We start from the raw sequence: 13,631 nt of genomic DNA on the forward strand, positions 1-13,631 counted from the left end.
CCTTGCAACTCACAGGACTTAAAGGATCTGCAGCTAACGTCTTGGTGCCAGATACCACAGCACACCTTAAGAGGTCTAGTGGAGGCCATGCCTCAATGGGTTAGGGCTGTTTTGGCGGCAAAAGAGGGACCTATTCTTTTGGCACGTGGTCATAATGTTATGGATGATCGGTGTACAGTTGTTTTATGTTAACTTTGTGTAGATTCTGTCCCAATACATTGTCTACCACTAGTAATACTATTAGACCAAGTAAATTCCTGGCGTGTGTAAATGATTTTGGCAAAACCAACGGTGGTGGTAAACGGTAAGAGATGTGTCTGATAGCCGGACATAAGCAATGTTATAAATGTTCCTTGACAACTGCCTCAAATAACAAACCCAGATTCTAAGAGGAAGAGTATATGATGAGTTACCATAATTATCAGTGATCATTATTCATAACTTATTAAGCCTCTGGATGCTAAATGGAGTATCCAGAAGTTAAATGGAGCCCAAATTCAACAGGATAATTTTTGAGAATAGCTATTATCTAAAATAAATTACTATAAATTCTTATAAAATAATGCCACTTTACAGAGACAAGAAATGTAATCTGCAATGCAGAAGGCAAAGTTAAAGAAATAGGTCAGTAGTCCCCTACAGCGCTCAGAGTCCCTTGAGAAAAACTGTAATCTTATCATGGTATAATAATGACATAAAGGTGATTAACATATCCAATATCAACGTCGCCACATCCTATTTTCCTGATTTTGCCATTTTCCACATTACCAATCTTTTTAATTGCTAGGGATGACCTGATGTGAATTTGACATCATTTTTAAATACATGAAATGATGTAAGGCCACCAAAGCTTTCTCATGTATACAGACAAAGAAGCTCCAGGCTGAGACAGAAGATTTTTAAATTGATTCCATAACCACAAAGTCAAATTTCACAGTCACAAAGTCAGAATTTGTAAAAGTAAAAATTTATTTTAAAAAGTATTTTGCTTTTTGGTCTTCATTTAAGGTTAAGGTTAGGCATAAGTTTAACATTGTAGTAAACATTAATATTACGGTATGGATTATGTTAAAAAACTTTTATTATATGTGTAGTTGATAAATGTTATGCCTATGGAAGCTAGTGATATGCTGAAGAAATTCCAGACCGAGAAAAGCATTCTCATGTTATTTCTGTGTCAGACGGCCATGTTATCTAATACATCTCAGTAGTAGAGTACTACTGCACGTTTCAAATCCCACTATAAACCTTAGTTTAGAGTAAGAGAGATAAATGTAGAGAACGAGAGAGGGAGGGAGAAATAATGAGCAAGAGAGAGAGGGAGGGAGGGAGGGGGGCTTGTGTGAAGCTAGAAAATCTGTCCATCTACAATTGTATTTATCTAGTCCATCTCCCCTCTTTGTGTTACATTTGGTCCCATAAAAGATGCCAGCAGGGGGCTTGAAGAAGTCAGTTTGTGGCAATTACTCTGAAAATGTGATTTATTTCTTTAGCTATTTGTGATGTTGCATCCTTGCTGTGCCTCAATAGGCATAGCTCATCACGAGTTCTCTTCGGCCTCCGACATTTGTGTAACAGGTACCATGGTAACTGACAATCACAAAGCGGCCCTTTTCCAGCTTCTGGTCACCCTCTGTTCTAATCCATCATGGTTAAAACACCAAAAACAATGCATGTAGAGGGAATGTTCACAGGTGAAACAGAGGGAAATTACCCAGGGGCTTGTTATGTGTTAACTCAAATGATTTCACTGCTCTGCTACAGTCCCTCAATAACTGCACTATGTGCAATTCATGTAACAAATTGATGGGTTACATACACTACCGTTCAAAAGTTTGGGGTCACTTAGAAATTGTTTTGTTTTCCATGAAAACATACAATAAATACATACATATTGAAATATAGGAAAATATAGCAAGATGATGATAATTATGTCCTTCAAACTCTGCTTTTGCTTTCGTCAAAGATTTCTCCATTTGCAACAATAACAGGCTTGGAGACGTTTGGCATTCTAGTTGTCAATTTGTTGCACTTCTTATGTACAATACGATCAAGCTCCTCCCACAACAGCTCAATAGGGTTGAGATCCAGTGACTGTGCTGGCCACTCCATTATAGACAGAATACCAGTTGACTACTTCTTCCCTAAATAGTTCTTGCATAGTTTGGAGCTGTGCTTTGGGTCATTGTCCTGTTGTTGGAGGAAATTGGCTCCAATCAAGCGCCATCCACAGGGATCCACAGGCATGGTGTTGCAGAATGGAGGGAAAGCCTTCCTTCTTCAAGATTCCTTTTACCCTGTACAAATCTCCCACTCCACAACTACCAAAGCATTCCCAGACCATCACATTGCCTCCACCATACTTGACAGCTGGGAGTAAGAACACTCCTCCAGCATCTTTTGTTTTGGTCTGCGTCACACGAATGTAAAGAACAATGAACATTGTTCTTTTTTCCTCAGTGTCTGTGTTCTTTTGTCCATCTTAATCTTTTCTTCTCATTGGCTTTTCTGAGTTATGGGTTTTTCTTTGCAACTCTCCTAGAGGGAGTTGCCTCTTCACTGTTGATGTTGAAACGGGTGTTCTGCAGGTACTTTTTAATGAAGCTGTGAGGCATCTGTTTCTCAAACTAGACACTCTAATGTATTTGTCCTCTTGCTCAGTTGTGCACCAAGGCCTCCCACTCCTCTTTCTATTCTGGTTAGAGACAGTTTGTACTGTTCTGTGAAGAGAGTACTACACTGTGTTGTTCAGTTTCTTGGTAATTTCTCGGATGGAATAGCTTTTGTTTCTCAGAACAAAAACAGACTGATGAGTTTCAGAAGAAAGTTCTGAAACTCATCATTGCTGATACTCCAGATACTCAACTAGTCAAAAGAAGGCCAGTTTTATTGCTTTAATCAGCACAACAGTATTCAGCTGCACTAACATAATTGCAAAAGGGTTTTCTAATTATCAATTAGCCTTTTAAAATGATAAACTTGGATTAGCAAACACAAACACAACGTGCCACTGGAACACAGGACTGATGGTTGCTGATAATGGGCCTCTGTATGCCTATGTAGATATTCCATTAAACATCTGCTCTTTTCAGCTACAAGTCATTTACAGCATTAATGATATCTACACTCTATTTCTGATCAATCTGACGTTATTTTAATGGACAAAGAAATACATTTATTTCAAAAACAAGGACATTGCTAAATTACAAACTTAGTAGTAGTATAGTATATGATTAACAAATTCCCAGCCAGTGTGATAAGGAGTGTCAGGGGCTAGAGGAATTGTATTCCTACAGTATGTGATTGTGTTAAATGGGAAATAAGGTTATGAATGTAATGACAAAAATCAATCATGATTGCCAGGGCATGTTTATTGACATTATTGATATTGAATTACTTCTGTTTTATTTATAGCAGACTCTACAGTACAATGAACAGAGATGGTTCTAGCCTTTTGGGGGCCATAAGCAGAACTTTATTTGGTGTCCCCCTCACACATCATAGGTTTGCATTATGATTGCATTATAACAAGTTTCTTAAAATTATGTAAAGACAAAGTACCACAGATGGGCCTGTTAAAGTCAATGTTATCTTTTATTAACATCAGTGAGTAAAAAAATCTGTAACATTATTAAAACATTCCAGTTAAATTATATTTCAGCACTAGGTGACACATCCCCTAGATATATCATAACATTGTACAAAACCAATTACAGGAATAAGCTTTTTTTTTTTTTACTTAAAAAGAGAACATCTATATTAAAAGTTTGGACACACCTACTCATTCAAGTGTATTTCTTAAGTTTTACTATTTTCCACACTGTAAATTTAATATTGAAGACATCAAAATTATGAAATAACCAACCTGTCAACATTGAGAGAATGCAAAGAGTGTGCAAATCATTCATCAAGGCAAAGGTTGGCTACTTAGAAGAATCTAAAATATAAATGCATTTTGATTTTTTGGTTTTTGGTCACTGCATGATTCTATGTCTTATTTCATAGTTTGGATGATTTTAATAATTACATTTTAGGCCTGTCTAGTTCTCACCCAGCAGGACTAATCTACATGATTACCACATTATTAAAGATTGCTGGATATTCATACAATTTATAGTCCAAAACTTTGGTTGAAGATGTCTATTTCATAACAATAGTTTGAAAAAACACATAATATGTATTTGTCCCCCCAATCACAGCATAACAGATACAACAAATGAGTATGTTGTGTAATGTTTCTCATATATTCCCAGTAAGAAGTAGGATGGTACATTATATGGCCAAAGGCATTTTAGACAATTGGGTGCTTCCCACTTGGTGACAACAGTTTGGGGAAGGCCCTTTCCTTTTCAAGCATGACTGCGCCCCTGTGCACAAAGTGGGGTCATAAATACATGGTTTGATGAGGTTGGTGTGGCAGAACTTGTGTGACCTGCACAGAGCCCTGACCTCAACCCCACTGAACACCTTTGGGATAAAGTGGAACAGTGATTGCGAACCAGGTTTTCTCATCCAACATAACATTTGTGAGGTCAGCATTTGTGCCTGCTAGCTAGCAAATTGAAATCTATAGAACTACCTAGATTTTCACTTGCTGAGGTGAATTACTCTCCTTGTTAACTGATGCTGCAGAAGACAGCCAATCTGAAACTACCTCACTAACATAGTTGGCTGCAGCAATAAAAAACAAACAACATCCAAATTCTATACAGTGATATTTTTTCAGGTGTTACAGCTGCCCAATGCAAGTCAGCTCCATTATCATGATAATGGCTCAACTTTACATACTAAAATCTGTAGGTTGTAGGTTTTTTAAAACATTTGACAACCACTTTTCACTGTAATCGTTTCAGGAGAAAAGATAAATATAAGGAAGTGTCAAAATCGGAGTTTGGGGCCCTTATTGGCTGACAGCGGCCCTTAAGCAATCGTTTATGTTGTTTATGCCTTTAACCTGCCTTGATATGAGGGTTTCAGCCTGTGTCCACTATTTTAGCATGAGCTGCTTGAAGCAGCTGGATGGATGTGCTGCCTCCCATATAGCATGGCTACAAATACAACACCAATATAATATACACTCTATCCTATTTACTGCTAATGGATCATGCATACAAAAACACAAAATCACCCTCACAAGCACATATACACACACACACACACACAACTGCGCACGCACGCACACACACACACACACACACACAAATCATTGTGCACACACCAGCGATCCTACATATTGTGGTCTTTACCTTGACATACTGTATTCTTTCCTGAGTGAATTAGTGAATATTAATACGGGTTGCATAAAGATTATCTAAAGGTGTTCCATTTTTACCACACAAGGGAGGCTCCGTGAACTGAAAGGCTGAAGGGAGGAAGGAGAGAATGGGGAGGAGAATGTGGGAGGTTAGTAGACAGAGGAAAAAAGAGAGTGGGAGGACGTTGGGGGAGGGAGATGGAGAGCAGGAGGACATTGGCGGAGGGGGTGGGGAGGAGGGAGGCTCTGTATATTGATGATGAAAGGTAACAGTGATGGAGGTCACAGGTCTAAGTATACGGAGGAACAGATGCTACAACCCTGAGAGGAATGACAAGATACTAAACACACAGCCCTAAACATTCATAAGAGTACAGCAGGAGTCGGAGAGACGGAGAGAGACGGAGAGAGACAGAGAGCAAGGTCACACAAGAGACTTCCAGGTAACAGAATTGAAGGGCTGCCTGGATTCAACTTGAGCTGAACATTCAGATTTAATGTAATGTTTAATCACAGCCATAATGCAGGAGGCTGGCCACTCCACCCTGGGGAATATCAAGCACTAAGGAAGTAAGAAATATTAATAGTCAACTTGAGCTATGAGGACTTACAAATGATATACTCTGTTAGCTCCGGGCAAAGAAAAACTGGGGCTATCTGACTGACGCAGAGCCAAATCTGTGCCCAGAGAGGTAGAGCCAACAGCTGGTAGAGGAGTACAGGGGGACATATAAAACTATAGAGGAGCTTAAGGAGAATGAAACAGACTCATGCTGTAAACAGTGCAGTGTCTGACAGTTATAGAGAACTCTTCTATAGATCAAACCCAGTGTCACTAGTAGAAAGCTATATTTACCAAAAGGAAGTACATTCTCTTTCATACTCTTTCTCTCACCATGAATGGATTGTTATCATTTCCATCAAAGCAAAAATATTTAGGCAGCAATGATACATTGTAAAATAGGTGGACTATCCCTGGAATTTTCAGGGATTGGTGCGAGTAAGAATAAAATTGGACTATGTTTATTTTCAGGAGCAAAGGGTTTTCACAAGTTTAAGGACAAGTGGGGTTACTAGAGAACAGTTTTTTTTTTGTGGATGGGAACTAAAATGTTATTAGGGGGTAAAAAAATCTGAAATGTATGGCGTTTTGGGTTTATATAGATAACTTTCGTTGAATGTGTTTATAATTAAGTCTAAAATAAAAAGCTTTTCAAAATCTAAATAAGATCTCTGTCCTTGCATCCCTAAATCCTCTTCTCCCTCTTGTGAGCAAACGCAAATGGGCATCTGTCTAGCAGGTCTTTCTGTTCTGTTTGATATTCCCGAGCCAGGTCCGGGACCTTGCAGAAACATTTTGGTCATATTGCCTCTTTGGCTATGGTCACATGAGAGAGACGGTTTCCACGGCGATGAACAGTACGGGTGTGTTTGAACCAGCCATGCGCTGTACTATCGCGCGCTGACACACACTTTCCTGCCGAGTGTGTGTCTGGAGACGGAGGGGATTTATCTTCACCAGCAGGGCAACACATTACAGTAACTCACCAATGCAGCGTGCATGTAGATGCATGCGTTTGCGCCAGCTTGAATGTGTGCCACCAGCCTACGGAAATGCTATATTCTAACACATTCAATCTTAAACAGTTTGTCGTCATAAGTGCAGGTGAGTTCTAATAAGCTCAAACACAAACACCTTAAATGTCAGATTAGAAAGAGATACATGATGGATAAACTGCCCTCCACCAAGGCACTGATCAGTGTTCAACGCCAGGCTTCATGGGCCAGCATAACACCTGACAACACAGAGATATGGGGTAAACAATAGACCAGGGCCTGGGCAGGAATAATGGGCTCAGGAAAGCACAAGATAAAGGCTTGATATATGACTGAGGGGGAGAGACACGGAGCGACAGAGAGAGACAATTATTTAGCGTACATTTTGAGTGTCCATAATCAAAAGTGAACGGTGGACATCTTGTTTATTGTTAATTTCAAGCCAATAAATTAATTTGAAGTAAACCAATTCAGTCTGAGTGACACTGAAATACAGAGAGGGAGAGATGAGGGAGGAAAAGAGTAATGAAAGGAAAAGTAAAAAGGCAGGAAGACATGGAGGAGCAGAGCACCTGGTAGATAGACAGGCAGGCAGGAAGACAGGCAGGCAGACAGTTGTGGTCGTACTAATTGGGCTCTGGTAGAGAGGCTCCAGCCTGTCACTAGTACTAGAGACAGGTGGTCAATACCAGGGACAATAGAGCTAAGGAAATATATCACGGGTGACAGGGACTAATGACAAATTTGCCTGTCACTGCCCCACCGAGAGCTGGGCTCTTAGTAATGCTGACCACAGTACATTCTGTATGCCTATCTGCCCGCCCGGAGCACTGACATCACAACTCAGCCATCCGCTGCTGTCCACTCACAATAACATTGCGAATCTTTAGAGCACTCAGAAGTATACTTACTTCCAGGCTTACACTAAATGCGATATTGCCATGTTTACAAAAAGTACCAATTTGTTCCACAAGTACAAAAACGGAAGCGATTACTATAAGTGAATGATTCCCTGGAGTTGACTGATATACAGTAGGACTACTAAATCTCCCCACTCTCACCTTTCAGCAGCCAAGACAACATCCCCCTGGTGGCTTTTCCCCTGACAAGGACACAGCAGAAAAACAGTTTTGGGGCGTTTGTAACTATGACCCAAGACCACAACCACCTCTTGAAATGTTTGCTGTTATCAACCAAACTCCTCCGTTCATCTAGCTGTGATAAACACCCTGCAATCCAGTCTATTATTTTCTAGTTGCAATCTCTCCAATCTCTAAATCTAAATCTAAATGATGTCATGTTAGACCCATGTCACACATGATGTACAACAGTTTAATGTGCTTGATACATTAAACACATCCTGGAAAAAAGATGACACATTCACAACATGGTTCCATCTGATATACACGTCCAAGACAAAAGATGACACATTCACAACACAGTTCCATCTAATGAACACGTCCCGGACAAAAGATGACACATTCACAACACAGTTCCATCTAATGAACACGTCCCAGACAAAATATGACACATTCACAACACAGTTCCATCTAATGAACACGTCCCGGACAAAAGATGACACATTCACAACACAGTTCCATCTAATGAACACGTCCCGGACAAAATATGACACATTCACAACACAGTTCCATCTAATGAATACGTCCCGGACAAAAGATGACACATTCACCACAGGGTTCCACCTGATACATACATCCTGAATACTAGATGACACAGTCACCACACACATCCTGAATACTAGATGACACAGTCACCACACACATCCTGAATACTAGATGACACAGTCACCACACACATCCTGAATACTAGATGACACAGTCACCACACACATCCTGAATACTAGATGACACAGTCACCACACAATTCTATCTAATGTGCATGTCCTGGACACCAGATGACATGTGCTCAATAGGCACAGCTGTTGCAGTACAGGGGTGTAACTCTATACTCTGTCCCTCTCCCCGCTTTTTTCTATTTCTCTCTCATTTTGTTCCAGTACGTCTCTTTTTCTGACTCTTTTTCTCTCTCTCTCCTTCTCTCTCAACCCCTCTGAAAATAGGCCTCCCCTTCAATACGAGAGGGTAAGAAGCCCTCCTCTGCCTGCACCCATCTCTCCTCCGCTCTGTCACTCCTATTGTTAAGTCTCCAATTAGATTGTACAACCCGCTGGTTTCTGGGAGCAAGGCCATAAAAAGGTTCCAGCACCTTGTGTGATTTAAAGCCAGAGTGGGTTCAGGGATCGGCTGGGCACAGACTGTTCACAGAAACAACACACAGCTAGAAAATGAAGCTGGAAACAAATACATCAATCAACACTGGTGGACAGAGGTTTGGAGCCAGAACATGTCTTATAAAGAGAGAACAACGGACAGAGAGAACGAAAGGGAATGGAGAACTGCACAGTGCAATGGTAAAACAGATGTGCTTTCCTATCACTCATTACTACTCTGAATCTGTTTCATTCCCAGAGACAGCCAGACAGCAGTTTCCTTCCCAGCCACAAAGATACAAGATCAGTCATTACAAAAGATGGAGCTGTAATTCCATGAACATAGTATGTAATAAAGCTTGGATGTGTGTGCTGACATTCACCACAAAATGCCCAAAACATCTCAGCCCAGAAGATCCATAAGATCTAGTCAATACAGGCCATAGGATCCAGTCATTATAGCCCATAGGATCCAGTCATTTGTAAAGATTAGATTACATATCTAGTGTGGTTATGGTTAGGGTTAAGATTAGGGGTAAGGCTAGAAAAACAACTGCAACTCTCGTGATTCTAACCCACAAGCGTTGGAGTCAGAGTTGGTGGCGTTCACGCAGATCCACCATCCCTCAGCATACAACAGAGAGAGACAGTCATTTAGTGCTCATAAATGTACCTTAACTTAAAGTGTGTAGTACTACCTCTAACTGCAGTGCTTCCTATATGTACGTAAAACGGACTGACTAAACATACATGGCCTTATGTCTTATTGACGTTGAAAAGGTAGATATTCCTACGAATGCTGGTGATGACCTTTATGTATGATATGGTACTTTCCATTACGACAGCCTGTTATAACCCCCAATTCCCTAGAGCCTGTGAAGACGTAATCTGCTTTCTTCACTGGATTAATGTTCTCCTGCAGCTAGAACCCTCCACACACCACAAACAAATCCCCCCCCCAAACACACACGCAGAGCAATAAAAACAGCCACCACTGCCTCCGTCATCCGCTCCGTCCCTCTCATCATTCTTTTTCAATTCTTACTTAGTGTTTAAATTAAAAATAAAGCAAAAAACTAAGCAAAAAACATGTTTTGGAGCATTGTCCTTAACTGTACAAAGAACCATCAACACAGTCTTTTTTTAATGGACGGATGACGAATGATTGACTGGTTCTCTTCTACTCTTCTTTTAATCAGAGATAACACTCTGTAATGAAAAGTCCAAATTGTCTACTCAATCAAATGACATGACACGTCACCACGGGTCTCCATTATCCACAAGTCGAAAACCAATTCATGTCAACGCCCAATATTACACATGCTGGCAGAGAACTCCCTTTAATGTCTAAATTACTCAAAACACAGCCTTACAATCAACATCTCACAGCACAGAACAGTGAAGCAACACACACAGAAAAACACACTTTCATTCACCGTAATACACACACATACTGTCATTTTTATTTGTATTTTCGCACTTCAAATGAGAGACTGTTCATATACAACTTACATTAAATAACAGAACATTTACAGAAACACGATGTAGCAGACTACTGATTTTTATTCATCCGGGCGATCTGTGTTGATGATGTTTATGTGGCAACAAAGACTTCCTCCTTCCTGGTTTCATTCATGTCTGATGTACACTCGTGCCGGGCAGCACGCTCCGACATGGAGGATGGTATTCCTTCATTGAAGCGCAACCAGACACACAGAGAAACACACTCATTCATGCTCATACACTCAACTGTAGCCTATCCTCTTCGTTTCAATGCAACGCAGACCGGGCCTAACCCTGCTTAGCACTCAAACACAGCTGTCACATCACTGTAAGAGGACCAGCGTGGGTCCAATCGAAAGGTCCGTTGCCAAGAATCCTGAGGCCCCTGTTAAGTAATATACATGGCCCTCTCCCTGCTGATTCAAGGGCCGTACTGGAACAATGAATGTCTCTAAGTATGACTGGTTCACAGTAAGTGCCTTAATGCATAGAGCTTATAGGGGTTTAAATAAAGTAAAGGAAGCAGGGTGTATCTGGGTGAGCGTGCAATAAGAGTGAGCATAAGATATTGATTATAGTAAATGGTGAATGCCGCGTGCTGGACATCTGGCCCCCGCTCGTGTTCTGGTAGATGCCAATTACGGGGTTATTCGTAAAAGCGGAGTAGCAAATGTGTTTGTGTGTGTGTGTCAACAAGAAACAGCCCGGCCTGGCCTAGACGCTTGCTCTCTAATTTTGATCTGTTTAGCCTAGGGCCGAATGAATGGAAAAGGCCAATCTACAGCACTGAGTCATCAATAAGGCCGTACACCTGGATGATTGGAGTGAATGGATAGACACACCCGAGCTACCCATGGAGTTCACCATACACAGGAAGTGGTAAGACGGGTGGAATGGATTGGACTTTAGAAGTTAACAACTCAAAACACCCTAGCGCCGTCCGGGTTTTCAGAACAATATACTACCCGCCTCCGCTAAAGCTGTCAACATAAAGCGGTGATGTGTCTACCGATGCCGTGTTTACGCCACATTTAGCGGAGACAGTATATAACCAGTCAACGTGGTTATACAGCGACATGTAACCATCACGTCAGAATGAGTGAGTCACAGCCAGAGTCAATTAGTCCAACAGTCTAAGGCTCTATAATTATGGCACCAGTCAATCACACTCCACTATGGGTCCCTGCTGTGGGGGGTGTGTGTGTGTACTTGCTTGTGTGTGTGTGTACTTGCTTGTGTGTGTGTGTGTACTTGCTTGTGTGTGTGTGTGTACTTGCTTGTGTGTATGTGTGGCCGTTGGCAAGGCGTCCGACAGTGCCTCATTTACGTTTACTGTCTAATATGTACTGACAGAATCATACGAACAGGCCAGAGCCACTCAACATCTTCCCTTGACTTACAGAGAAAAAACGAACGGAAAAAGAGACAGAGATTCCCTGAACACTGTGGCCAACCCAAAATACAGAAAATCCTTGACCATGTACAGACTCAGTGAGCATGGCCTTGCAGTTGAGGTATGCACACCTGCCTCCGGAGAGATGACTTTGTTCCGCACTGCCCAAATAAAGCAACGGAAACCAAGCTGCACTTGTTAATCTCCGGCCAAATGTATGCCCACATTGGAGACAAACTTCCCGCAGAGCATGCAGACCCACAAATCATTTGAAAGCAAATCAAACTGATAAATGTATATATCTGTTAGGTAAAATATTGTTATGAGCAATCACAGAAGCAAGATGTTTCACCTGTTGCCCGGTGAAAAGGGCTATCACTGAATCCCTAACATGCAAACATAAAAATGTATAATGCGATTTTTGGCTTCAGGTGGTAAAAGTGGTACGGTCAAACTAAAGTGGATCTCCATTAATGGTGTGCTATGTCATGTATGAGCCATCACGTGCCATGTCAACGTATCACGTCAGAATCATGGGTAACTGAGGTACGATAGTGATTCTACCGACAGATTATACAGAAATAAACCCCATATTACACATTCAGACCAAAATGGGAAGTTCAAAAATAATACTTTGTCCACATATCCTAGAGTGAATATTTAACCAATATCTTTTAAACAATGTACATAATTAGAAATATAACATCCGGAGTTCCATTATACCTGTGACATTCTTGTCTGCGTTAACTTAGTATTAATGACACCTTTTTTCTTAATTTCACTTACTTTGTCAATGTAAACAAAGTTTTGCTTCACCAACAAAGCCCATTAAATTTAATTGAATAAAAAGACAAAGAAAAATAAAAGGCATATATGCCATGTGTTTCTGCATGGTTCAATAGTGAAAGATAAAGAAAGACAGAGAGAGAAATAGTTGGCATCTACTGATCCTAAAAGCTAGCTTGATTTCCATCAACAGTGCATTATCTGACCATTTCCCATATTGAAAGCAAACACTTTGATAAGATAATAAAAACGAATGAAAACAACATTACTAATGTACTGCAAGTACCACCAAAGACAAACAACAAAACCCCCAGTTTGTTCTCATGCTGTACCAATATTTGTCATGAACATAGCCCGGATCAAGTGTGGGATGCCTAAATGTCGAACAATCATGTCATATAATGCCAATCGCATCCATAAATGGACACAAACACAAAACCATTCAGCCAGAACACACACACACACCAAATAGTTCTGTTTACCTTCCCTTGTCCCCAATGGATGAGACCCTGATGAAGGTGACTGTAACCTGGCTTAGTCAAGCCATCTTGATTCACTACTGACAAGATAGGACCCTTCTGATTGCCGTGCTACTGAAGTTGTGGCAATTTGATTGCTTTAAGCCCAGTAATACCCATTCAGGTTCGTTATGGGCTCAGGAATCAACCAGTGTCAGTAACAGGTTGCAGGGTATGGACTATTTGCTCAATAACCACATCTGTCAATGATTGGCCGAGTGCTTGTTAGATAACTGATAACATTATTAGCACTAGCAGGTAGATTCGGACAATTGATTATGCAAGGAAACTAAAATGTAAACATTAAATGGTGCTGGAAAGTTAAAGGGATAGTTTAACCTAAAATCATAAGTGGGTGAAATTCCACTTACCTGTCGTGGCATATTTGAC

The 13,631-nt window shown here is 40.7% G+C and overlaps 1 protein-coding gene across 1 annotated transcript in view; it reads right to left on the reverse strand.

The window, feature by feature from the left end:
* kcnh3 (potassium voltage-gated channel, subfamily H (eag-related), member 3) overlaps positions 1–13,631 on the reverse strand; it is a 114,615-nt gene that overhangs the window by 86,350 nt on the left and 14,634 nt on the right. The gene's annotated exons all lie outside the window — the stretch shown is intronic.

The sequence above is a fragment of the Esox lucius genome, chromosome 16 (assembly GCF_011004845.1).
Source record: "Esox lucius isolate fEsoLuc1 chromosome 16, fEsoLuc1.pri, whole genome shotgun sequence".
Lineage (NCBI taxonomy): Eukaryota > Metazoa > Chordata > Actinopteri > Esociformes > Esocidae > Esox > Esox lucius.